Source organism: Amblyomma mixtum, chromosome 7 (genome assembly GCF_055824585.1).
Source record: "Amblyomma mixtum isolate Tamu chromosome 7, ASM5582458v1, whole genome shotgun sequence".
In the NCBI taxonomy this organism is placed as follows: domain Eukaryota; kingdom Metazoa; phylum Arthropoda; class Arachnida; order Ixodida; family Ixodidae; genus Amblyomma; species Amblyomma mixtum.
In genome coordinates this window covers 56,057,780-56,084,136 of record NC_143018.1, presented here as the reverse complement: position 1 = coordinate 56,084,136, position 26,357 = coordinate 56,057,780, and the positions used below count along the sequence as shown (strand labels likewise).

At 52.0% G+C, this 26,357-nt stretch overlaps 1 pseudogene; it reads left to right on the top strand.

The window, feature by feature from the left end:
• The window catches only part of LOC149336129 (uncharacterized), a 568,238-nt pseudogene that overhangs the window by 230,321 nt on the left and 311,560 nt on the right, over positions 1–26,357 (top strand).

Below are 26,357 nucleotides of genomic sequence, written 5' to 3'. Positions count from 1 at the left end.
CTTTAGGACGGTTAAGAGACCTTCACGAATGGTGTCTAGTTGAAACATTTCAATCTCCTGTTTTCCGCCCCAATCTACAACCAAGTTCCACATTTAATTTTTTTGCACGGGCCGATATTCAAAAACTTAGAGTGCACGGCAGACCATGCCGTACGGTTGTCAAAAGCTCCACTTGGTTTGCCTTCCCTAGAACACTGCGCCATTTTTAAAATTTCGTTTGATTTAGCTGAAACACTTTTATATTGCCACGCGCCTAACGCGCAGCGCGGCCTCCGCGCTGAGTCGAAGACGACGACGAAGCGGCGGTGGGCTCTCGTGGCGCGCTTTTCTGTTCTGTGTCGTGGAAGCTGGCTCGATAATTAAGAGAAGGCTCCCGGTCTTGGGTTCTTTCCGACGTCTACCTTCACGGCTCCTCTGGTCGTGACACTGGTGGAGGTGCGGCCGATGCTCCCTACTCCTGAGGACGACTCGACGCGTCCGCCTCTTGTGACCACCCCTGTCCATCGTGCCAGCCGGAGGATCCGCGGCCTGTCCCCCGAGGCCTGTCCTATTGTCAGCGCGCCTTCAACTACCACTCCACTCATGGCGACGCCACTGCCCGCCCTGCCTACGACTGTCCCTGCAGCCAGCCCCACCTATCTCACCCTTCAGACTACACGCACGCCTAAGCCCTTTCACGGCGACCTGTTTGAAGATGCCGAAGACTGGTTGGCTCACTACGAACGGGTCGCGACCTTTAACTGCTGGGACGACGCTAAAAAGCTGCGTAACGTTTACTTCAGCCTTGAAGACTCTGCACGAACGTGGTTCGAAAACCATGAGACTACTTTCTCTATGTGGCCGGACTTTCGACGTCAGCTCCTGAGTACGTACGCCAACGGCGACCGCCGGGAGAGCGCAGAGAGTGCACTGTCCTCTCGAATTCAGCTTCCCAATGAGGGTGTTGCCATGTACGTCGAGGATGTGAAGCGTCTTTGCCATCGCGCCGATCCGGCCATGCCTGAAGAAAAAAAGCTGCGGCACCTGATGCGCGGCGTCAAAGACCAGCTCTTTTCCGGCCTCGTGCGGAACCCGCCCAACACCGTCGCGGAGTTCCTGGCCGACGCCGTGCACATGGAGAAATTGCTTCAGCAAAGATCCCATCAGTACGACCGGCAACTGCGCCAAACGTCGACTCTATCAACGTTGGACCGGTTCGACCATGATCCCAGGACGAATCTGGACTCCCTTCGCGAACTCATCCGTTCCGTGGTCCGCGACGAGCTGCAGCACCTTCAAGCCACCTTTGCCCCTCGCGTCGATTCCGTCACCAGCGTCATCCGCGAGGAAGTCCGACAGGCACTCAGGGCACAAGACGCTGCAGCTGTGCCGGCGCCGCAACCGACCCCATACGATCCCGCGCCGTACCCGACTCCTGTCCAGCCAGTCACGTACGCGGACGTCGTGCGCCGCGCGGCCCCATCTCCTGGGCCTTCGCCTTACATCGCACCATTGGTCGCGGTGCACTCTGCCCAGCCGACTCCTTAATGGGCGGATCGGCGCCAGGCACCGCGGAAGACTGACCTCTGGCGCACTCCGGATCAACGCCCGCTCTGCTACCAGGTGGTGAGGCCGGCCATCTCTACCGGCGGTGCCCCTATCGCGAAATGGGACTACGCGGTTTTTCTGTCGACAGCCCCCGTCCACGCCCTGGAGAGCGCCCTCAAGACATCGCCGAGTATGTCACCCGCCAGCGTAGTTCACCATCTCCTCCGCGCCGCGAGTCGCGATCGCCCTCTCCACGCCGGTCTTCGCCCTCTGGGTCCCGTTTCGCCTCAGGACAACGTGGTTCCTCGAGCCCTCGTCGGGAGAACTAGCTCCGGCGGCCTTTGGAGGCGAGGCCGCCGAACGCCGTTCCGACGCAAAGCTTCCACCGCCGCAGCAACTGAATCGCCCCGACGTCGCACGCCGCATCGCTGCACAGTTTTCCCCGACGCGCCTTTCGTATCGCCGCGATGCCGCAACACCAATCGCCGACCCGCTTCCGCCGCCGCACCGACCCAATCGCCCCGACGCCGAACGCCGCATCGCCGAAGAGGTTCCCCCAACGCGCCGCTTGAATCGCTCCGACAGCGCAACCCCAGTCGCCGACCAGGTTCCGCCGCCGCACCGACTGAATCCTCCACAACAGCCATCGACGGGCCGTGCTGAAGGCAGGGTCTCCTTGGATATCCCTGTTCTCGTCGACACAAAGGAGGTCAGCGCGTTGGTTGATACGGGCGCAGATTACTCTATCCTTAGCGGACGGCTTGCGACGGCCCTGAAAAAAGTGACGACACCCTGGGACGGTCCCGACATACGCACGGCAGGCGGACATCTCGCACCACTCGGCATGTGTGCGGCCCGGTTACGGTTCGAGGCTGCACATTCGTTGCCACTTTTCTCGTTCTCCGCGAATGTTCTCGCGATGTCATCCTTGGCATCGACTTTCTTCGCGAGCACGGTGCGATCATAGACCTCCCGAACCGCTTGGTGACGTTTTCTACCGCAATGGCCACAGAAGAACCTGCGCACCAGGGTTCTCGGTCCGCCCTGCGAGTCGCCGACGATAACGTTACGGTGCCACCACGTGCCAGCATTCTCACGAGAGTTACCTGCGACGAGCCACATTGGGGACTCCGGGTTATCGAGCCTATTGTCTCCCTCGAACTCACTAATGGGGTTGCGGTGGCACGGGGCCTTGGATCCTTTCATGACGGTTGTACAGAGGTCCTTGTCACCAACTTCTGCAATGAACATCGACATCTGTTCCGTGGCACAGCCATCGCTTACGTTGACCATGTTCAGGAAGTGGCCGAATGCTTTGCTTGTGCGGAGGACACACCTGGAGCTGACGCCGAAGCGGTCACCAGCGTAGACATAAATCCTGGCCTTCCACCCACTGAAAAGAGGCAACTCCACGACCTCTTGCGGGAGTTTGGTGCGTGTTTCACGTCGTCGTCCAAAGTGCGCCAAACGTCGATAGTTAAACACCGCATTATCACGCATGAAGGAGCCCGACCCATCCATCAGCAGCCCTATCGTGTGTCCCCTCGTGAGCGAGATGCTATTCAAACACAGGTCGAAGAGATGCTCACAGACGGCGTCATCCAACCGTCAAGCAGTCCGTGGTCGTCTCCTGTCGTCCTCGTGAAAAAGAAAGACGGGACACTACGGTTCTGCGTCGACTACAGGAAGCTGAACAGTGTGACCAAGAAAGACGTGTACCCGCTCCCGCGTATCGACGACTCCCTCGACCGACCTCGTCAAGCCAAGTACTTCTCTTCGGTCGACCTCAGAAGTGGTTATTGGCAGATAGAAGTTGATGAGAGGGACCGTGAGAAAACCGCTTTCATTACACCGGACGGGCTGTATGAATTTCGCGTCCTCCCATTCGGGCTCTGCTGTGCTCCTGCCACGTTCCAAAGAATGATGGACACCGTTCTCACGGTTTGAAGTGGCAGACCTGTCTTGTTTACCTTGACGATGTCATCATTTTTTCCGCAACGTTCACGGAACATCTGCACCGCCTCAGGACTGTCCTCAAAGCCGTTCGATCCGCCAACCTCTCCCTCAAACCAGAAAAATGCCACTTTGGGTTCACCGAATTGAAGTTCCTCGGGCACGTCATTAGTGCTGACGGAATCCGTGCTGACCCAGAGAAGCTTGCTGCCGTTGCTGCCTTTCCGGTCCCCTCCCACAAAAAAGCAGTCCGACGTTTTCTAGGCCTGTGCTCCTATTATCGCCGCTTCATTAGAAACTTCGCCCAGCTCGCCAGCCCTCTGACGCTCCTAACCCGTGATGACACATCATTTTCCTGGGGCAACGAACAACAGACTGCCTTCGACGAGTTACGACGCCTACTCGAATCACCGCCCATCCTGGCACATTTCGACGAAGATGCCGATACGGAGGTGCACACGGATGCGAGCAACGTCGGTCTTGGCGCCGTTCTAGTTCAGCGGCAAAACGGTGTCGACAAAGTAATTGCCTACGCCAGCCGCGCACTGTCGCGTGCTGAGTTGAACTACTCTACCACGGAAAAAGAATGTTTAGCGGTAGTCTGGGCCGCCACGAAGTTCCGCCCATACCTCTATGGCAGACCGTTTCGTATCGTCACCGACCACCACTCGCTGTGCTGGCTGAAAAATTTAAAGGACCCTTGCGGCCGCCTAGCACGTTGGGCATTACGCCTGCAGGAATTCGACTTCACCGTCACCTACAAGTCAGGCCGGAAACACACCGACGCTGGTACCTTGTCACGCGCTCCCGTCGAACCTCCTTCGAAAGACACCACCGACGATGATAGCTTCCTTGGAGCGGTCAGCACATCTCAGCTCGTTTCCAGACAGCGTGCCGACGCCGAGCTCCGTCTGCTCATCGAACATCTCGAAGGTGGGTGCCCTGAAATACCACGAAACCTAGCTCGTGGACTATCGTCGTTCTGCCTGCGGAGAGGGGTGCTTTATAAAAATTACTCTACTTCAAGTCCGACAACTTACCTGCTCGTCACACCGTCTGGTCTGCGGGATGAAGTCCTCCTTGCCTGCCATGACGAACCGACTTCCGGTCACCTTGGAGTTACCCGCACCTTATTCCGAATCCGGCAGAACTATTACTGGCCCAACCTAACTTCAAGTGTCAAGCATTATGTCCGGACATGCCGGCAATGCCAGCGGCGAAAAAAACCCGCGCTCAAGCCTCCTGGACTGCTTCAGTGCATCGAGCCGCCACAAATACCATTCGACAAAGTCGGCATGGACCTCCTGGGGCCATTTCCTCTCTCGTCTTCCGGCCACAAGTGGATCGTAGTCGCCACAGACTACTTGACCCGCTACGCTGAAACGAAGGCAATTGCGCGAGGTACTGCCGCCGAAGTTGCCCACTTCTTTATGCACGACATCGTGCTTAGAGACGGCGCCCCATCGCCCATCATTACTGACCGCGGCAAGGCGTTTACAGCCCGACTCCTACGTGACATCTTAGCGCTTGGCCATACTGCTCATCGACCAACAACAGCGTATCATCCCCAAACCAATGGTCTAACGGAACGGCTCAACAAAACATTGGCGGACATGATCTCGATGTACGTCGACGTTGAACACAAAACCTGGGATGAGGTGTTGCCGTACGTCACCTTCGCATATAATACCGCAACGCAGGAAACCACCCAGTTCACCCCGTTCCGTCTCGTGTATGGCAGAGAGGTCCGCATGATGCTAGACGCCATGCTGCCGTACGGCGACGCAGAGCTTCCCCCTGAAGCTGGCCACTTCGTGGAGCAAGCAGAGCAGGCCCGTCAGCTGGCCCGGTTGCACATCAAGGACCAGCAATCCGCCGATGCCCGATACTATAACCTTCGGCACAGGGACGTGCACTACGAGCCGGGCGACCACGTGTGGGTGTGGACACCAGTGCGCCGCAAGGGATTGTGCGAAAAGCTTTTAAATAGGTATTTTGGCCCGTACAGAGTCCTGCGCCGCCTGAACAGCGTCAACTACGAAGTTGTCCCCCATGGAACTGTGGTCGCCGGCCCTCAGCGTCAACGGCCTGAAACCGTGCATGTAGTGCGCTTAAAGCCGTACTTTTCGCGTGACTGAGCGCTGTGTTCACGCTGTTTCGTACCTTTTCCCCTTACCCCACGTGTGAACTTGACTCTCCCTGCATGTCATCTAGCACGTACTGTATAGTTCACCTCACCCCCAGTCTTTTCTTTGTTCCTCCTCCCCTCACTGTACATACCCCATTCCACATCGAGACGATGTTTGCTTTCGCGGGGGGGAATAATGCCACGCGCCTAACGCGCCGCGCGGCCTCCGCGCTGAGTCGAAGACGACGACGAAGCGGCGGTGGGCTCTCGTGGCGCGCTGTTCTGTTCTGTGTCGTGGAAGCTGGCTCGATAATTAAAAGAAGGCGTGAAAGAAGGCGTCTTGGGTTCTTTCCGACGTGTACCTTCACGGCTCCTCTGGTCGTGACAATATAATTCTGGCGATCGTTCGCAAAACTTTCTAGACTTAAGAATTTCGGGTGGTTGAGACAAATGAAATACCTATTGCTCATCCGCTTTTCTTATCTGCGCAGTAAACATCATGTCATGGTAATAGGATACAAAAGCGGCTGGATCATGGAACATTCCGAGGCCGTGCGTAGATGACATGACTACTGAGCTGAGGAGCATATACAAAATCACTGCAAGACGAGGCTCACAAAATGTGCCAGTGGCCATATTCAATAAATGTTGAGTGCATAGCGGAAGACGAAGTGAAGCAAAACGACTTAGGTAGCCTACAGAAGCGAATTAGATTGAGCAAATAAATAAAAACTCAACTCACGCTTTAGTTTCAAGTTTGTAACGCAGTCGAATGTTCCCGCTTTCACTGCGGCGCGAGCAAACAACTTTTGAGATATCCTCAATTTGAGCGTTTAGCAGAACACCGGAGATCATTGAAAGGTGCTGTGTCTTCCAACCTCTCCTTGCATTGCAGGGGTTGCAGAAACTGCTTTCCCCACCTTGATAGGACAAACATCTTGTTCAGGCACAGAGATAAGGTTTGCCGGGAACTGATGGAAGCTTACTTGATTAAAAAAGAAGGAGACGCGTGTGCCGCATCACCATCGGTCAGCCTGCAGGAACAGGAGGTTCCTTTTCTGCGCAGGTTCTTGAGTATGAACGGACAGTACGGAGGGTTGGCTTGATGTGATTACACTTGTTATCCTGTTGTTATCTTCGTTTTCACGCAGGAATGATATGTCATGCTTTCCTTGCACGCGTGGTAGTGGTTGTTGTGTTTCAATTTTGTATTTTCTAACGCCTTTAAAAAGCTTCCCTTTCCTGAATAAAAATTCAGTTGATAGACTGCGCTTGTGTTGTGTCTCCTCGTTAGCTTTCGTCCTCGTTTTTTTTGCGCTGCTAAGTATCAATTTTCAGCTTTTTTTAATGTACTGATGATATCTTTATGATTGCACATTTGTTCGTATGCGTTAATCGAATCACCCTCACCGCCAGAATGACAAGGATCTTATCGCGCCCGCTAAAATCAAGCCTATGCTCATAATTGTTGAGTGGCTGGGAGCCATGCCTGAAAAATCAGAAAACCACTGAAGTACATATTCTTTCGACAAAATTAGTTCGTTTGCTGGAAGACTGCATCGCTTACACAGAAGGCCGCCCAGCCCCGTAAGAAGCAGAGCGCCGCTGCTGACGGTACAAGGTGGTGGCTGCCAAACTACAGAATTATTTTGGCAGCGCTCTCTAACTTTACAGCGCAAGGGTGGTCTCTCTGAACACGGGCATCCGTGGACCAATTCTCTCCCTTCCGTAGTACATGCGTCGACAGCGTATCCCTGTTCGCTCCTTTCTCCTCGGGATCGCCCAATTTAGCAGCCACAACCTCAGAACAAAAATGAAAATAAATTCTGTATTATCAGTACGTTGGACTACTGCTATAAGTATGTTTCATAACGACATCTTGCAATATTTTACTGTTGTCTCAAAATCAAGCAGTGGCGCCCATGAAGAAGCTAGAGATGAGGCTTTTGCAAACTTACGAAGTGCTTTGCAGGCGCCCACAACAGGGCGCAAGTACGGACATTTTGCTGTCATTTTAGGGTTTAGAAGCATAGCCGATAAAAAAGGAACTGAAGAGTGGTTTATTGGCACGTTGAAGCGCCGGCAACGAAGACCCGGGTGCAAGTCGTCTAGGAACCAGCGAGGCGAGAGCCCGGCACACAAGCGGCAGTTCTCCAGCACGAGCCTTTCACGGGCGGCGCTAGCGCTTCGTCGTCGTTGGTGGCGGTGCTGAATCATCATCTTCATTCCAGAACAATTTTAACGCAGTTAAAAGAAATAGTCATTTTCCCCGGCATTAAAATTTCAAGTACCTTGGATGCCAAAAAAAGTAACGACACTACTTCATCATGGAGCCTATAAATCTTGAGGTGTGCAAAGTTCCACATCATGTTGGGACACTGTTGTATCAAGGAGGCACCCAGAAAAAGACAGTGAACTGAAAAATATGTAACGAGGGACACATCTTTTCGGGTCACATTAATGTCTGTTACTGCTTCTGACGAATTGAAGTGGAGGACTTCTGTACAGGAGAGAAACGAGGCACTACTGCCTCCCCATAGAAACCCCCTATAGCAAAAAAAAACGAGATCGATTTTGCACGGGACAGAAAACTACTGATTTCCATCTTTTCATCTTCACTTCGAGTTCGACAGGGCTGTCTAAAATATGCGTTCCATGTTCAATACTTTATCACTGTTTGTGCCTTAAGTACACGCCACTATTTATGCCTGTGCAATGACGAAGACAGTGCGCCAGTACCAACGACGACGAAGCGATTTGTGCGGCCTAGGGCACCGGCGGCCGCGCGCGTCGAGAGCTCGAGTACGCTCTTGGTTTCGTCCTGCTGCCGCCTCTACTCGATCGGCCTGTGCCACCATTCCGCTGCCAGCCCTTCCAGCTTTCCAATAAACCCCTCTTCATTTGGTGGAGCGTGCGGGTTCGCCTAGTGCACTACGAACGTGGAGCCTCGCAGCCGCACAATTCCAATGGCGACGAACGACAGAAGCCACCCGCTAGCAGTGCAATCGCTGCCCGTCATTTGCTCCGGTGCCGTCCGGCAGCAAGACCCCCGTCGTGTTCAACGGACAATTCGACCATGATGTAGAGGACTGGTTGGCTTCGTATGAGCGGGTGAGCCGCCACAACTGGGACGACCGTATGACACTAAACAACGTCATACTTTACCTGAGCGACGTCGCGAATCTCTGGTTTCGCAATCACGAGGCCGGTATTCCAACCTGAGATACTTTCAAGACAACGTTTGCCGGAATTTTGGGCTGTCCCGCCGTGCGTAAACTTCGCGCTGAGCAATGCTTGCGCGCTCGTGTTCAGCATGCGGGTGAAAGTTTCACCGCCTATCCTGAAGATGTGGTCTATCTATGCAAGCGTGTCGACCTGTCTATGCTTGAGGCTGATAACATCAAGCATATTATGAAGGGCATCGAAGACGACGCTTTCCATATGCTGATGGCAAAAAGTCCCACAACTGTCGTCTCCGTGCAAAAACCTGTGCCAGAGCTTCTACGATTTGTGCAAGCAGCGACTTAACGCTGGTCCCCCGCCCGCGACTGCCGAGTCCATCTTCGGCCTGGCCGTCAGTAGTGACCTGTTGGCCCACATCAGACTTCCTGCGTCATGAGGTGGCCCGGCAGCTTTCGCTTCTGTCTGGCACGCACTCTGCGCCCCCTATCCTGACCCCTGAGATATAACAGACCATAGCACAAGAGGTAGCCGATGCGCTTCCAGTTCGTGGCAGCCGGCTATAGCTCCACTGGCTCCTCAAGTCAACCTCCTCTCGATGGAGCCCGTCCCCGTTGCTTCAGCTTTGAGGTACTGCCCTCCCATTGCTACGACGCCTTCCCCTATGCCTGCGCCTTTCACGTATGCCGAAGCCGTCGTCCTACCACCACAGCCGCTGGTCTTTCCCTACGTCCGGGCAATGCCGCCTACCCCTCCTGCTCCCCGGCTCCGACCGGCGCCTGATTCCTAGAGTTCTTGGAACACTCTTGACGACCGGTCGATTTGTTACACCTGCGGTCTTCCAGGCCACGTCACCCGCCACTGTCTTCACATTCTGGCTGCGCCTGTGCCCGCTGTGCCGAACTACTACCCGTCTCGGGCCGCTCGCACACCTTCAGGGCCTCCTGGAAGGTTTCTGCTGACCACCTACCACGCTGGCCCCACGTCAATTCTGATCGATTACCTTCCACTCGTTGTCGGTCCTTGTCGCCCATGTGGCGTCGTAACATGACCGACAGCCCGAGAACCTAGGAGCCGCATATCCCGGGGCACGAACAGCGAACACCTCGACCTGCTCAAGTCCTCGCCTTTCGCCACCGAACTTCTTAGATGTCTTAGTTGGCGGTATTCGAGCACTTGCGCTTCTGGACACTGGTGCTGCCGTTTCTGTGATAGCCGAAAACTTCTGCCGTTCGCTTCGTAAAGTCACCACTTCTACTTCTGGACTCTCTCTTTGCACCGCTAGCGCCGAGCCCGTTCGTCTTCTGCCGCTTGCACAGCACGTGTCGTCATCGCGGATGTTTTATGTCATAGAATTTTCAGTGCTCAGCTCGTGCTACCATGACCACATCCTTGGCTGGGATTTCTACCCCGCCACCATGCCGTCATAGGCTGCGCCCGGGCTCACGTCTCCTTCTCGATGACTCGCCCGTCGACGAACCGCCGTCTTGCTCTGGTGCCAAATTCGCCGTCGCCGCGGACTCCGATGCTCCCCCCTGAAGTGCCGTGCTCGTTCCCCTGTCATCCACGTCTAGTTCCTGCGAAACTGTACCCTTCGCGCTTTCGCCCATCTTTGCTTCTCGCCGACACCTTCCTCTTCCGTTTGCCGTCATCGACATTCGCCAAGGTGCCGCCGAGATCGTAGTTTCGAATCCCTCACCCTCTGGGTTCACGTTGCTCCGTGGAGATTGTCTTGGACATGTGAACCCGTTGACCTGATCACACCCTTCGACGATGATGCTGTTTCCCAAAGCTCACCCATCGCAGCCCTCACATTGCCCAACGCTACCTCCGACCCGCTGTCCTCGGCAATATTTCTTCGCTCAGTTGCCAGCGACCTCCACCCACCTCACCGCGAGCTGCTCCTCGGCCTGGTTAACAAGTTCAGCTCTCCCTCCGACCACCAGACAACTTCACTGGGCCGCGCGACCACTGTCGTTCACCACATCGAAAGCGGAACTCACGCCCCTCTACGCCAGCGGTCCTACCGTATGTCGCCTTCGGAGCGCCGCGTCATCGCTTAGCAGGTTGACGACATGCTGCAGCGGGGCGTTACTCATCCCTGTTCTAGTCCGTGGTCGTCTCCCGTCGTGCTCGCAAAAAAGAAGGATGGTTCGATTCAATTTTGCGTTGACTACCGCCGCGTTAACAAAATTACGCGCAAGGCCGTCTACCTGCTACCTCGTATTGACGACGCCCTCGACTGTTTGCAAGGAGCCGAGTTCTCTTCCTTGGATCTTCGATCCGGCAAGTGCCCATGGCTCAGTCTGACCGTCCGAAAACCGGTTTCGTCTGACCTCATTGCCTCTATGAGTGTACCGTCATGCCATTCGGACTCTGTAAAGCTCCTGCTACGTTTGAGAAAATCATGGACAAAATCTTGCGTGGACTGAAGTGAAATATTTGCCTACGCTATTTAGACGATGTTGTAATCTTTGTCGGAGACGAAAAGGGGGACAAAATGCGGCGCCATTCGACACGCGATTTCCTCTGTCAAGGACCCTTGTACATGTGTGTGTGCGCCTGTGTGTGCGTGTGTGAGTGTGTGCGCGCGAGCCGACCAGGCGGCAGGCGCCCGAAAGGGGCTCCCATGGCCGTTCCCCCGCGACCGTCCCTGAACCGGGCGGCAGGCTTTCCGGGAATTCTACTATCCAAGGTCGGAGAGGCGGGAGCGGCGGCAGAAGAGGGAAAAAAGAAGACTCGGCCCGGCATCGAAAGGACAGTGCTTTGTGAGACGCTGAACGAACAGGTCGTGCTTCCAATCGTTCTGTAAAGTTTTCTTATTTTACCATTCAGCCAAATAAACCAGTTGTTGAGTTTTACCGGAGTTCCTTCTTTGGGAACGAAACGAACGAACGCGTACGTAGAGCACGTATTCCCTCACGTACAATACAAACACAAGTTTGGTGCCGAAACCCGGGACTTCTACTGTTGATTTTGTGAGATCATCGCTACATCGCTCCAACGCTCCCGCTCAACGCATCCACTTCAGGTACGTCTCGGCAACGACGACTACTGATGTCATCAGTCCGGTAAACTAATTGGCTCAACGAACCTTACAAGAGAATGGAGCGCCTTTTATAGAAACGAAGAGCATTACGCTCTCAAATTACGAAGCTCATCAACAAAACGGAGGAGAGCCAAGCGTCCCTCACATGTACAGAAGCTGTGTCGTTTCACGCTCGACTCAGCAAGCTGCAGCAACAGCTAGAGCATGTCAGCGAAGAAGTTGAACCATTGGTGCCGGAAGAAGAGGCTGAAAACGAATACCAGCAAGTGTACGACTATCAGGATCGTGTAATATCCTGCCTTGCTGGATTGCAACTTCAAATCGACAGTGGTTTACCAACAACGCAGACTGCCGTGGATTCGGCGGGCAGTGGCATTACTATCCAAACGGCCACGCCAGCCAACTTAACGACCACGTCAGTTAAGACGAGAGTGAAGCTGCCTCAGATTGAATTAATCAAATTCACCGGGCGGCGCTCGGAGTGGCAAACCTTTTGGGAAGTGTTCCAGCAGCTGGTAGACAAAAACGAAGACTTGACTGACACAGACAGGTTTCACTACCTGCGAGCATCAGTTACAGTCGATGCGGCAGCTGCACTGGCGGGCCTTCCATCGACGTCACGATGTTACAACGACGCCATCCAACTCCTGAAGAAACGGTTCGGCAACGAGGAACTTCTTATTCAAGAACATCTAAAGAAGCTAATTGATTTGAAGCCAGTGAGTTCTTCAGAAGATGTCCGTGGCCTACGCCGTCTCTACGATACCCTGGCGGCGCACATCAGAAGTCTCGAAACGCTCGGACGGAAGTTGGACTCCTACAGTTCAGTTCTGTTTCCGATTGTACAGCGAGCAATGCCCCGGGACATCTTACTGGACTTCAGCCGAAGGTGCGTTGCCGACACCGACAGCCTCGCCAGCGAGCAACAAGGCTCCGTCTCCGAAACTTCGTCACATACTACCGACGACAGCGGAAAAGGTACCGTCTGCTCATTTTCGAAGTTATTCTCCTTTTTAAGAGTAGAGGTGGAAAGTAGAGAGAACTTGGCTGCTTTGCAAGGAATGGACCTGGAACAAAAATCTAGAGAAGGAATGAAAGAAAGTCACAAGCCGCATGGAAAAACGCATTACCAGGATGTCCGATCCACAGAAATGCTGCATCAGAGCGCAACGCCACTGAACTGCTTTTTCTGTGATTCTAACGAGCACCAAACGCAGAACTGTAACGCCTCGAAAACTCTAGAGGAGAAGAAACGACTTCTGCGTTCGTCCGGCCGTTGCTTCAGATGCACGAAGAAAACGGAGCACCAGTCACGAGCATGCCGCGTAAACGTGCAGTGCAACAAATGCCGCAAGAAGCATGCCAGCACGATGTGCGACCCGACGTACTCTAGTAACAGGCCACCCGAAACGAGCCGAACTGTGACGAGTGCACAAATCAGCCTCGAAGCGACAGCCATGGGAGACTGCTCCACTCACAAAGGAAGTGTTTTGCTGCAGACCGCGACTGCGTTGTGTAGTGGAGAAACTTTCAGCGCTCAAGTGCGAGTTTTGTTCGACAGAGGCAGTCAGCGCTCTTACATCACCGCTGACACCTCGCGGAAACTAGGATGCACGCTTCTCGGGCATGAAAGGTTGACCGTCGGTGTGTTCGGAGGCCATCAAGAGGAACGCGAGTTCCGAAGAGTAAGAGTAACGCTGAAGACAAAGCGGGGATGCGAACACGAACTCGAAGTGCTCGAAACAGATGTTATTTGTGACCAACCGATTCCCTCGCCACCGAGAAATGTACTGCAGAAATTAAGGTCCCTTGGGTACGAGCCAGCTGACTTCTCAATTGACGACGGTTCCAAAAATGTTGACCTGCTCATCGGGTCTGATTACATATGGGACTTAACGACAGGCAGATCCGTCAAACTGGGAAAACGACTAAGGGCGGTGGAAACATCAGCTGGATGGACCGTTCAAGGACCTACAGAGGACGGTGCCGAGCAGACAAGCTGCCTACAAACCGTGACACTGCGAACCTCAGTAATTGAGAGAGAAACAGCAGATTTTCCTAACACCGCGATGCAGCTGCAGCGAGACCTTTATGTAGATGACCTGCTAACGGGTGCAGACGACGAAGAGGAGGCCGTGAAGTTATACACCGAAGCCAACGCAATCTTCCACGCCGCCTCGATGAAGCTGCACAAATAGTCATCGATTAACGAGAGGCTGCGCCAGCTATTTGGGCGACACTGTAAGGAAACCAAGCTCCTGGGATTTATGTCTGGTGTACTCAAGGTACTAGGGCTGATATAGGACCCCATTTTAGATCGCCTGACCTTTGCGCCGTGCGTTGCAGACAACACTGCTAAACCAGACACCAAACGATCCATGCTACAAATGACGGCACGGATTTATGACCTGCTGGGATGGTTGTCACCCTTTATCGCGCGGGCCAAGATTTTGTTTCAGAATCTGTGGCGAGAAAACGTGGATTGGGATGATCCCCTACCAAGAGATACAGCCTAAAAGTGGATCACATGGTGCAGTGAATTGAAAAACCCTCCTGAGATACAGGTGCTCCGGTACTATGGAGCGGACGTTGGCGGGCAGGCAACAAAGAGGGATCTACGCATCCTTGACGACGCCAGTCTCGCGGCTTACGGGGCGGTCGCATACCTTACCATCGTCTCAGAAGACGGCCTAACTTCAACTGTAGTATTGAGCAAATCGAGGGCGGCCCCTCTGAAAGAACTCACTCTCGAGGAAATGTCATTTCACGTGCCTTCCCCTGCATTAATCGACATTCAGCGCTACAGCTCCTTCACAAGACTGAAAAGAGTCACAGCTTGGGTGCTTCGATTCGTCTCAAGGGTGAGACGACGCAACGACGAAGTCGGAGCTCATACCGCCAAAGAACTGAATCAGGCTGAAATATTTTGGATCAGCAACGAGCAGAGGAAGGGCTTTCACAAAGAGTTGAAAAGCATTCAGAACCAGCAGGCTGTACCCTCTGGAACTTAAATAAATAAATAAATAAATAAATACTTTATTCACACCAAAGAAACAATACAAGACGCGGACGCGCCAAAGCCTCAATTGGGCTTGTAGGGCGCCGTCCGGCAGCAGCAACAACCTCTGTTACCAAATCAATTCTTTGTTTTGTGTACATTAAAACATATGCACTAGAGCTGTTCAAGCTCGGCAATAGCATCACGTAACTGTCTGCGAGTGTTCAAGTTGAAAACATTATCAGGCATCCCATTGAATATACATGGGATATAATATGACCTCATAGACATACCAAAATAAGTTCGCACTGCAGGGACAATATATCGAGAAACTTTTCTTAATGAGATTGGTTTAACGTTGTGGAACCGAAATTCAGAGTTCCAGAAATATCTGAGTACAGTGATTTGTTTGAACAAAATGTCAAAGGAAGGCAGACCTGAAGAAAGGAAAACACTTTGCTGTTTATGGGGTATTGAATAGATGACACTCTTAGCCATATTCTTGAGAATACGGTTTATCCTATTTTTCCATGTTGCAGAACATTTGAAGAAACAGCACATGCCATATCTCAGCAGAGAATACCCCAAAGACTGTGCAATTAAACGGCTTATGGCAAATGGCAGGTAGGCCCTTAGAACATAGAGCAAGCATGCAACGCCTCTAAGCTTCTTACTGAGGTGTGCCATGTGCGTGTTCCAGGATAAATCACTGTCAAAGTAAATGCCAAGGTATTTCACGGACGGAACACATGTAATGGGGTAGCAAGAACATGCAGTGCAACTGGAGCTGTGCAAAAAAACCGCAGCGTTTTTCGGGATTGGCTTGTGTGCATTTCTAAAGCACACTAGATGAGTTTTTGGGGGTTTATATCAATCAGGTTACATTGAAACCAATCGTATAGATTAGTAGCGTCCTGTTGAAGTTGACGGAGTGCGCAAGAAAAATCTGTATTAGATGAGATGAGGAGGGTGTCATCTGCATATTGATAAATCTGTGATGAAGTTATAATGCTGGGGAGGTCATTAACATAGAGATTAAATAAGAGGGGTGATAAGATGGATCCCTGGGGAACACCACTATATAAGTCTATAATTCTGCTTTGCACAGGTCCAAGTTCCACCATTTGAGATCGCTGAGACACATAATTTGTTAGTAACATGTGAAAAGGACCACGAAAACCATAGCAAAACAACTTTTCACAGAGAATATCATGGTGAACAGTATTAAATGCCTTCCTGACATCAAGAAAGAGACCAAATGCCACTTCATTTTGATCAAAACTAGAATGAACGGAATCCGACATCTTTTCTAATAACGTTTGGGTACCAAAACCAGCAACAAATCCGTATTGATGTGGGCTAAGCACGTTATGCCTCAGCAAAAATGCTGACATTGTACATAGGACGTGTTTTTCTAAAATTTGTGATATACATGACACGATAGATATTGGGCGATAATTCGAGATATCATTTCTTTTGCCACCCTTGTAAAGTGGTATAACACGCGCTTGTTTAAGAGAGCATGGTAAGAGGCCACTTTCAATCATATCATTTAGCATAAAAAGAAGGACACACTTCAAGCTTTGGAAGTTTCTGGAAAGGTCGCTGATAAATATTCCATCAATTCCAGCCGATTTGTTATGCCGTAGACTGGAGATTATGCTGAAAAGATCTGGCTGTGTTATGTATGGAAGAAATGCTGAGTCAATCACAGAAGAAGGAAGTAACGGCGAACGTGATGTGGCACGGGCAATGCGCTGTTCTTTAGAAAAAAAGTTATTAAAATCATTTGCCAAAGAGGATGTCAAGTGACCAAAACTATGCTCTATTGCGTCCTTGACCGGTCTACGCTGACGCCCACGCAGTTCGTTCACGATAGCCCAAGTTTTGGCCACGTCATGGTGGCAATTGCGAAACTGGCTAGCATAGTAACGCCTTTTAGAGGACCGAAGAAGAGCGGTTACTTTGTTCCTAGCAGCCCGAAATTCATTTCGTAAGTTTGCATTTTTTGGTGAAGCGCGACATTTTGACCACAGCGCTTCTTTGCATCTAATGGCTGCGAGAATGTCAGCTGTAAGCCAGAAGCAATTATTATTTCGTTTTTTGACAATGATACTTATTTTGCAGGATTCTTTTAAATTTTTAAGAACCAAAACAAAGTTATCGTAGGCGGTATCTTTGTTATTTCGTGATATAAATGAGTTCCAGTCGAAGGATGACACCTTACTGTCAAATAGTTTTCGATCTAGTATAGTCATAACACACCTGCTATCATTAGGTTTCTGTGCAGAATCGACCTTAGCAAAGTGGCTAGCAAACGACTTCGTCATTTCGGGGGGGGGAGTGTGTCGGAGACGAAAAGGGGGACAAAATGCGGCGCCATTCGACACGCGATTTCCTCGGTCAAGGACCCTTGTACATGTGTGTGCGCGCCTGTGTGTGCGTGTGTGAGTGTGTGCACGCGAGCCGACCAGGCGGCAGGCGCCCGAAAGGGGCTCCCGTGGCCGTTCCCCCGCGACCGTCCCTGAACCGGGCGGCAGGCTTTCCGGGAATTCTACTATCCAAGGTCGGAGAGGCGGGAGCGGCGGCAGAAGAGGGAAAAAGGAAGACTCGGCCCGGCATCGAAAGGACAGTGCTTTGTGAGACGCTGAACGAACAGGTCGTGCTTCCAATCGTTCTGTAAAGTTTTCTTATTTTACCATTCAGCCAATTAAACCAGTTGTTACGTTATACCGGAGTTCCTTCTTTGGGAACGAAACGAACGAACGCGTACGTAGAGCACGTATTCCCTCACGTACAACAACACAATCTTTTTGCGCGAATTTCCGACTCATCTCAAGCGCTTTCACAAAGTACTGACCTGTCTAACAGGCGCCGGTCTCGAACTGAACCTAATGAAATGCCGATTTGGCTCCCCCCGGCTGACCATACTCGGTCACGTTGTCTCCACGGATGGCGTCCTGCCCAATTCAAAGAAGCTCCGTGCTGTCGCGCACTTTCCCAAACCGACTTCTGTTAAGGAGCTGCGAAGATTCGTGGGCCTGTGCTCGTAGCCATGGACCACCTCACAAGATGTTTAGCCACCCTGCCCTCGGCTACTACTCGCGACATCGCACCCTTTTTCGTTCATCACTTCGTCCTACGTCACGGAGGCCCTCTGGAACTACGGAGCGACCGCGGCCCTGTTTTCTTATCCGAAGTCGTTCACGAGCTGCTGGATGTTTACCACACAGTTCATCTCACTACCACCGCCTATCATTCTCAAACGTAGGGCCTCACTGAAAGATTCAACCGGACCTTTGGTGACATGCTCGCCATGTGTACTTCCTTTGAAGCCACTAATTAGGATCAAGTCCTACCGTTCCTAACGTATGCATACAGTACTGCTTCCCAGGCCACCACCGGCTTTTACCCTTTCTTTCTTTTACACGGCCGTGAACCTTCATGTCTTCTGGACACTATCTTTCCTTACAACCCCGACAGTTCTCAATGCACCTTCTTCTCCGACGCTGCCGGTAATGCCGACCGCTGCCGCCAGCTGGCTCGCTCGTTGACGTCCGCCACTCAAGGCCTCCGCAAATATGCGAGTGACCAAGGCAAGCCCACCATGACGTTCCCACTGACTCGCTTGTCTGATTGTCTCTGCCGGCTGCATCCAAGTTTGCGGCTATGTACCTCGGTCCCTACCGTATCATGCAGCGCCCGTCACATGTGAACTACACACTCGAACGCGTAACGCCCTGCACGGACCACCGCCGTCGCCGCCGAAAAAATGTTCACGTGAGCTGGCTAAAACTGTACTACGACCCCATCGTAATCTCCTCGCCCTGAGTCGCCAGGATGGCTCCCTGTTTCCGCCTTGGCAGCTGCAATGAAGAAGACAGAGCGCAAGCACTGACGACAAAGCAATTGTGGGCCTCCAATACCGGTGGCCGCGCTCGTCGAGAGCTGGAGCTCGCTCTTGGTTTCGGCCTGGTACCGCCGCTACTCGATCAGCCCGTGCCCCCGATCTGGTGCCAGCCCTTCCAGATGTCTAATAAACTCCCCTTTTATTGCAATTGTTTTAGAAGAAAGAGTTGATAGATGCGTTTCCGGTTGTGACAGAAAAAACTGTCTTTGTGGTGAGCGTGTTTAGAATAACACCGAGTTACCGAAATTGAAGTTTCCCTGTTCATTTCTGGTAGCTCAAAAAGGATTTTTGAACTGAAGCAAATGATTCCTCTTTCTGTTAAATTCTGCTGGCGCTTTCAATCAATAGACTGCACATTTGATGTCTCAATGGTATGTTTCGATAATGCAAGAATAAAAAGTCCTCAATTTTCCATCTTCCAGCCCTACTTCAGTGTGAACAACTGCACAATTGAAGGATATCATGCAAACACTTAGGGAACAGTGGTGGTCTGGCTAAATGCTTAGCATACAAATTGATGATTTTGGTACGTTGATTTTCATACGATCTACAATATGGCAATGCCATTATTTTTTTAATATTGCAGCACGGGCGAAAAATCACAATTTTTTACTAATTGTAGTAATATTGTTCTCTCGATACCACAAAAAGTGGTTCAAATTTGATATCTAAAACCAATTTTGCGTCCACCGGATTTGAGTGTGCACTAAAGCATTGTTGTCAAGAGCACGCAAATCTGCGCCAATGTGGTGGTTGTTTGCACGCCAAAAGTCTGGCATTGCTTCAACGTTATATCATTTTCGCTTTGTTGTAGGTCAGAATTTTTTCAAATTTTGTGAATATTTTATATTACTCTTGATAAGATAGTCTCGCATAATAATGCCTATTGGTGTCCTTGCAGATCGTGCAATTGATTAGGCTATTCATCCCTCATAATTATTTACCTTCAATTGGCCTAGACTGCTGTAATAATATATGTATTTTAGTCTGACGCTTGGGCCTATTCTGGTTATATTTTAGCTCCTCTCCATTCGGTTTGTGGGCCTCCTAGATGCCTATTCACTGATTCTCAGTGCTGCATACGATATTTCCTTATTGTCACCACACTATATATGTATATATATTGTAAGCACAACATGCGACCTTCGTCTTCATCTGTACATATCCATCATCATCGCTCAACGCACAACATGCGACCTTCGTCTTCATCTGTACATATCCATCATCATCGATCATCTTCTTCTTCGAAGGGTTGGTCGCCATACTTGCGGGTGCCATTAAAGCTCGCTCCATCCTGCGCTCTGTCTCCTGTCTCACAAGTGGTGGAGTGTGCTCTCGATCCCTGCGTCCTCTCCGCCGCCAGACTGCAGCTACGTTCCGGTCGCCACCTGCTCGTACCATCCGCACCGCTGGCTACCGTCAGTGACAACACCACTCGTACTCCCGGTGGGCCCCCCGTTCTTCTTCCTCTCGATTCGAACCGTCTGGAGCCAGCAATGATGAGCCAACCCGGTTCTTCCGAATCATCTGGACACCCCACTTGGACCATCACCACACTCCAGCGCGAGCCTCCCATTTTTGCTGGTCTTCGTGGGGACGATGTCGAGGACTGGCTCGACCAATACAACCAGGTCAGTGCCTATAATCGTTGGGACTCAGCGATGAAACTCGTAAACGTGTCGTTCTACCTCACTGCCGTGGCCAAGACTTGGTTCGTCAACCACAAAGATGCCATCCCGGACTGGGCTCACTTCTCGGCACAGATACGACAAATCTTTGGCACATCCGGTGCAAACCCCGCTGTCTACAAAAAAAAGCTAGATACGCGCGTTCAGCTACCCGGTGAGTCCTACACATCCTACATTGAAGACGTGCTTGCCCTGTGTCGACGTGTCAACAGCGCTATGTCAGAGAACGATCGGGTACGTCATCTTCTGAAAGGGCTTGGGTCATTTGCCTTCAACACGCTTGCTGCTCAGAATCCAACGTCAGTCCAAGACATCCGAACAACTTGCCATCGTCTTGACGACCTTCAGTCGCTTCGGTTAAAAGACACCTGGGACACCCCACTTTCACCCGACGTGGACTTACGCTCCCTCATTCGCTCCATTATCCGGGAGGAACTGCACGGCTCCACCTTACCGCCAGTTGATTCCCACCCGCCTCCAGCCCCGTCGTCCTCGCCTTTGCGTGATCTCATCAAAGACGAGCTCGCTTCGGTCACTCGCCCCTTGGCTGCGGAACCACCTGTACCGCGTTTTGTGCCTACCTATGCCCAGGTTGCTGCGACGCCTCCTGCTGCTGTTTACCCGTCGCATCCACAGCCCGTCCAGCAAACTCCGGTCTCTGTGTCCCCGAGCCCCGCTATGTGTCCTGTTTGGAGTCCGCCTGCACGTCGGCCGGTGTGTCACTACTGCGGAATTCGCGGGCATGTTGCCCGTGTGTGTCGTCGGCGTCAACGCGACGAGCGCGAGTGGTACCCAGACTTTCGCAACGGAGCTACGTACTCGTCACCTGCTTACCGTCCGGCGTTTGCCTCCAGTCCTCCTCGTCGCCCATCGTACGGGGAGTTCTCCCAAGACGCTCCGCACTCGTCGTACGCTTACCGCCCACCGTTTGCTGACCATACCAATTATCGTCCCTCCTATCCCTCTACCTCTCCGGACCGCTCCTCGACCGACAGGCCGTCGCGCCGCCGCTCCCCATCGCCTTTCCGCCGCTCGCCATCGCCTCTACGTCCACCATCCTCCCAGACAACTGGCCACACGGAAAACTAAATTGTGCAGTTTCCGGAGGTAAAACTGCACCGCACGCCGCCCTCTCAATTCCTCCTGCACAGCCATCGAACATGTTAACCGTTGACATTGAAGGCACTGTAGTAGAAGCATTGATCGATACGGGCGCCGCCATTTCTGTAATTAGTTCTGATTTATGTTCTCGTCTTCGCAAGGTGCGCACCCCTTACAGTGGTCCTTCTCTCCGTGCTGCCAATGATGAATCAATGCGTCCTTCCGGATTGTGTACGGCACGAGTCACTATCGACGGCATCCTGCACTACATAGTATTTGCTGTGCTTCCCTCCTGTGCTTATCCCCTCATCCTCGGCTGGGACTTCCTCCACTCTGCGCAAGCTGTAATCACCTGCTGTCCCCCTACTCTACAGGCTTCTGAATCCGACCTTTCAGCCGTTTCTGTCCTGCCTTCTCATCATCTGGTTACCACCGCTGATCATGTACTTTACCCCGGCTGCGAAGATGTCCTCTCTGTTGCTTCTGCCCACGTCAACGCTGGGGACGTTTTCGTCACACCAAGCCCCCGTCTTCTCTCAAGGGGCATCTTTCTCGTCGCGTCCCTGCTCCGCTTCACCAATGGGTCTTCACTACTGACTGCCTTCAACACTACGCCGGAACCCATTCTTCTGCGTCAAGGCACAGCCATCGCTTCTGTGGATACCACTCAACCTGTGGCCGTTCTTTCCTCTGCCCCATCAAGCTTCGCTCTTTCGACCCCTGCCTCTGCCTCTGCATCTATTTCAGCTGCTATCAGCCCCGGTCTCACCCCGACTCAAAAAGATGAATTGCTTGCCGTCTTGACCAAGCATGCCGCTTCCTTCGATACCCAGGCAACAACCTTGAGCCAAACCACAGCCGCTAAGCATCGCATCTACACAGATGGTTCGGGCATCATTCGCCGTCGCCCGTATCGTGTGTCTTCTAGTGAGCGCAAGGTTATTCAAGATAACGTAGCCGACATGCTCAAGCGCCACATCATACGCCCTTCTTCGAGTCCTTGGTCTTCGCCTGTTGTGCTGGTTCAAAAGAAGGATGGCTCAGTACGCTTTTGTGTTGACTATCGCGCCCTTAACAAGATCACTAGAAAAGATGTTTATCCGCTGCCTCGGATTGATGACGCCCTCGACTGTCTCCAAGGTGCACAATTTTTCTCTAGTCTCGACCTAAGATCCGGATACTGGCAAATACCAATGCATGAGGCCGACAAGGAAAAAAACTGCTTTCGCCACTCCCGACGGATTATACGAATTCAACGTTATGCCGTTCGGCCTATGCAATGCTCCGGCCACGTTCGAGCGCATGATCGACACCGTTCTCCGAGGCCTGAAGTAGAAAACGTGCCTATGCTACCTCGACGACATAGTCATTTTTTCTTCGACTTTTTCTGAACACCTTGTTCGTCTCGATGAAGTATTAAGCGCACTTTCTGAGGCCGGCCTACAGTTAAACACCAAGAAATGTTGCTTTGCTTCCACTTCTATCAAGGTACTCGGTCACGTCGTTAGCCAGAAGGGTGTAAAGCCTGATCCCGACAAAGTGGCTGCAGTTTTGCATTTTCCTCGCCCATCGCGCGTCAAAGACCTGCGCAGTTTTCTGGGGCTAGCGTCATACTTCCGGCGCTTCATACGCAACTTTGCCTCTATTGCGGCCCCTTTGCATAAGCTCCTCTGCGCTGACCAGCCGTTTGTTTGGTCTGAGACCTGTGAGGTCGCTTTTACTACCTTAAAGAAGGCTCTCACATCTGATCCGATACTGGCACATTTCGACGACAATGCTCCAACGATTTTACACACGGACGCCAGTGGACACGGCATTGGTGCAGTTCTTCTGCAGCGGCAGCACTCTTCGTGCGAGCAAGTCATCGCCTACGCCAGTCGTACACTGACTGCAGCGGAGCAGAACTACACGATAACTGAGCAAGAGTGCCTCGCTGTTGTCTGGGCCATTCAGAAATTTCGCCCTTATTTGTACGGCCGCCAGTTCACAGTTGTCACTGACCATCATGCCCTGTGCTGGTTGTCCTCGCAGAAAAACTTAACCGGCCGCCTCGGCCGCTGGATTCTCCGGCTCCAGGAATATGACTTTACCGTCACCTATAAATCGGGCAAGAAACACCAGGACGCCGATGCGCTATCTCGTTGTCCCCTCGCCCAAACCCAACCACCGCATCCGCAACCCGTGTCCTCCGCATCCTCAAACTGCCAAACTACCCTTTCGACGGCTATTTCAACCTTGACCGCCGCACCCATTGACTTGATGCCAGCTCCCAGTCTTGGCGATCTCGCCTCAGCGCAGCGGGCCGACCCTTACTGCCGGACTCTTATCGACCGTCTGAGCGGTGCTACGCGGCCACCGAATTCCCGCCTACGTCGCCAACTTAACTCTTTCAAGCTAGTCGACAACATCCTTCTTTGGCACAATTACAGCCCCTTCGGTGACTCATGGGTGCCTGTCGTACCCCGTTCTCTTCGCCGAGAAGTTTTGCAGGCCTTTCATGATGACCCCCCGGCTGGCCACTTAGGCTTTCAGAAAACTTATGACCGCATCAAGCGCCGTTTCTTTTGGCCTGGCCTCTCAACCGCTGTTGGAAAATATATTGCGCCTTGCATCTCTTGCCAACGTCGTAAACGGAGCACGTCTGCCCCTGCGGGCCTTCTACAGCCTCTCCCCTGTCCTTTCTCCCCTTTTGAAGTCGTTGGGATTGACCTCTACGGTCCCTTACCATTAACACCAACGGGCAACCGTTGGATCGTCACTGCCATCGACCACTTAACTAGATACGCTGAAACGGCCCCTGTTCCTTCCGGCTCTGCTTCAGAGATCGCCCACTTCTTCCTGAACGCCATCCTTCTGCGCCATAGAGCTCCTCGTGTCCTTATTAGTGACCGCGGCAAGTCCTTCCTCTCCAGCATCCTTGCCGAAGTTCTTCACGCCTCCAGAACCGTGCACAAAATCTCTTCAGCTTATCACCCTCAGACCAATGGGCTCACAGAGCGCTTTCATCGCACGCTGTCCGATATGCTAGCCACCTACATCCAGCCCGACCACACCAACTGGGACACCATGCTTCCCTTCGTTACCTTTGCATACAATAGTGCCGTGCAAAGAACCACCAACTTCTCCCCATTCTTCCTTGTGTATGGACGTCAACCTACCTTCACCCTCGAAGCGTCTTTCTTCTCCGCCCCCTCAACCTCTTCCAGACTCTCTCACGAACAGTTTACTTCTCGTCTTACCTACTGCCGTGCCATTGCCCGCCTGAATACCGACGCCTCCCAAGCCTCCCGGAAAAACACCTATGATCTCTCCCACCGTGCCATATTTTTTCACCCTGGTGATGAGGTACTGCTGTGGACTCCAGTGCGTACCCCGGGATTCTGTGAAAAATTTCTGAGCCGTTATATTGGTCCGTATACTGTACTCGAACAAACGTCCCCGGTGAACTATCGCGTTGCCCCTGTTCATCCTGTTAATGATCGTCGTTGCCGAGGTGCCGAGATTGTTCATGTTTCCCGCCTCAAACCCTTTGCCCGTCGCCCTACTGTGCTCTAATCTGCGCCCGGGCCGGTCGCTTTCGTACGCGAGGGGAGAAAGTGTAAGCACAACATGCGACCTTCGTCTTCATCTGTACATATCCATCATCATCGATCATCTTCTTCTTCGAAGGGTTGGTCGCCATACTTGCGGGTGCCATTAAAGCTCGCTCCATCCTGCGCTCTGTCTCCTGTCTCACAATATATATATATATATATATATATATATATATATATATATATATATATACCGCCTCTCATGCTTTCATCTCACCTTTCCTCCTGATTGTAACACCTGTGGCGTGCCCAAATCCACACTTTTCCATTACCTTTGGGAATGTCCTTCCCCAAAGGCAGTATCCCCCATCCCCAATCCCACTCATTCTTCCTGGGAGGCTGCTTTACGGACCGCTCAGCCCGCCGGCCAGAAATGGCTAGTGGATCGGGCTTTACGTGAAGCACTAGCCCGTGGACTCCTGGACCAGTAGGAGACCACCCTGGAAGATTTTTTTTTGTGTGTGTGTAATTAAGTTGTTTTTATCCATCCATCCAAGGCACTACGGTAATGGTACTGTAGCACTTTCTCTCTCCTTTCCTAGCTTTTTTCCTTATGGCATATAAGTGTGCGAAAACCAGATCGGGACTCATGTTTGAAACCCTCTTTCAGCAATTTCTAGATACCATGAATGGCATTCCTCCAGAGAAAATGGCATTACTAATTGATTTTTACCGTACTACTATCCCTATGCCCGAAACATTGGATACGACGAAATTCAAGGGGTAAGCATGCGAATGACTAAAATTTTGGCCGGGCGTCGGTGGCCCACACTTCGCATTTAGAACACGAGACAGGGTACGACACTTAAGCGCTACTATGAAAGCCTGTAATTTTGCACTGAATGTAAAAACTGATTGTCAAATGTGAATATCCTGCTTCATTCGCTTATCCCACAAATAAGCCGTTTTTCCAGCTCAATTGCAATACGGATTTGACCACTCACTAACTCACTCACTATGCCATTCACTCACCATGCTACTCACTCACTCTCTTAATCCCTCGCTCGCTGGCTGGCTCATTCATTCGCTCAAAAAATCATTGAGCAAAATGTACTCTTCTCTGAAACCGAAGATAAGGTTATAGCAATTCTATGTGATTTTTTTAATTGCTCCGCAAATTGCGAGGCAGGTCTACCGAAAGCACGATGTTAAGACGGTTTGGCAAAATCGGTGGCGGCGGTCCGTTGTGCGGCACAGCCGTTTCGACATGCCCAAGATGGAAATGAGAGG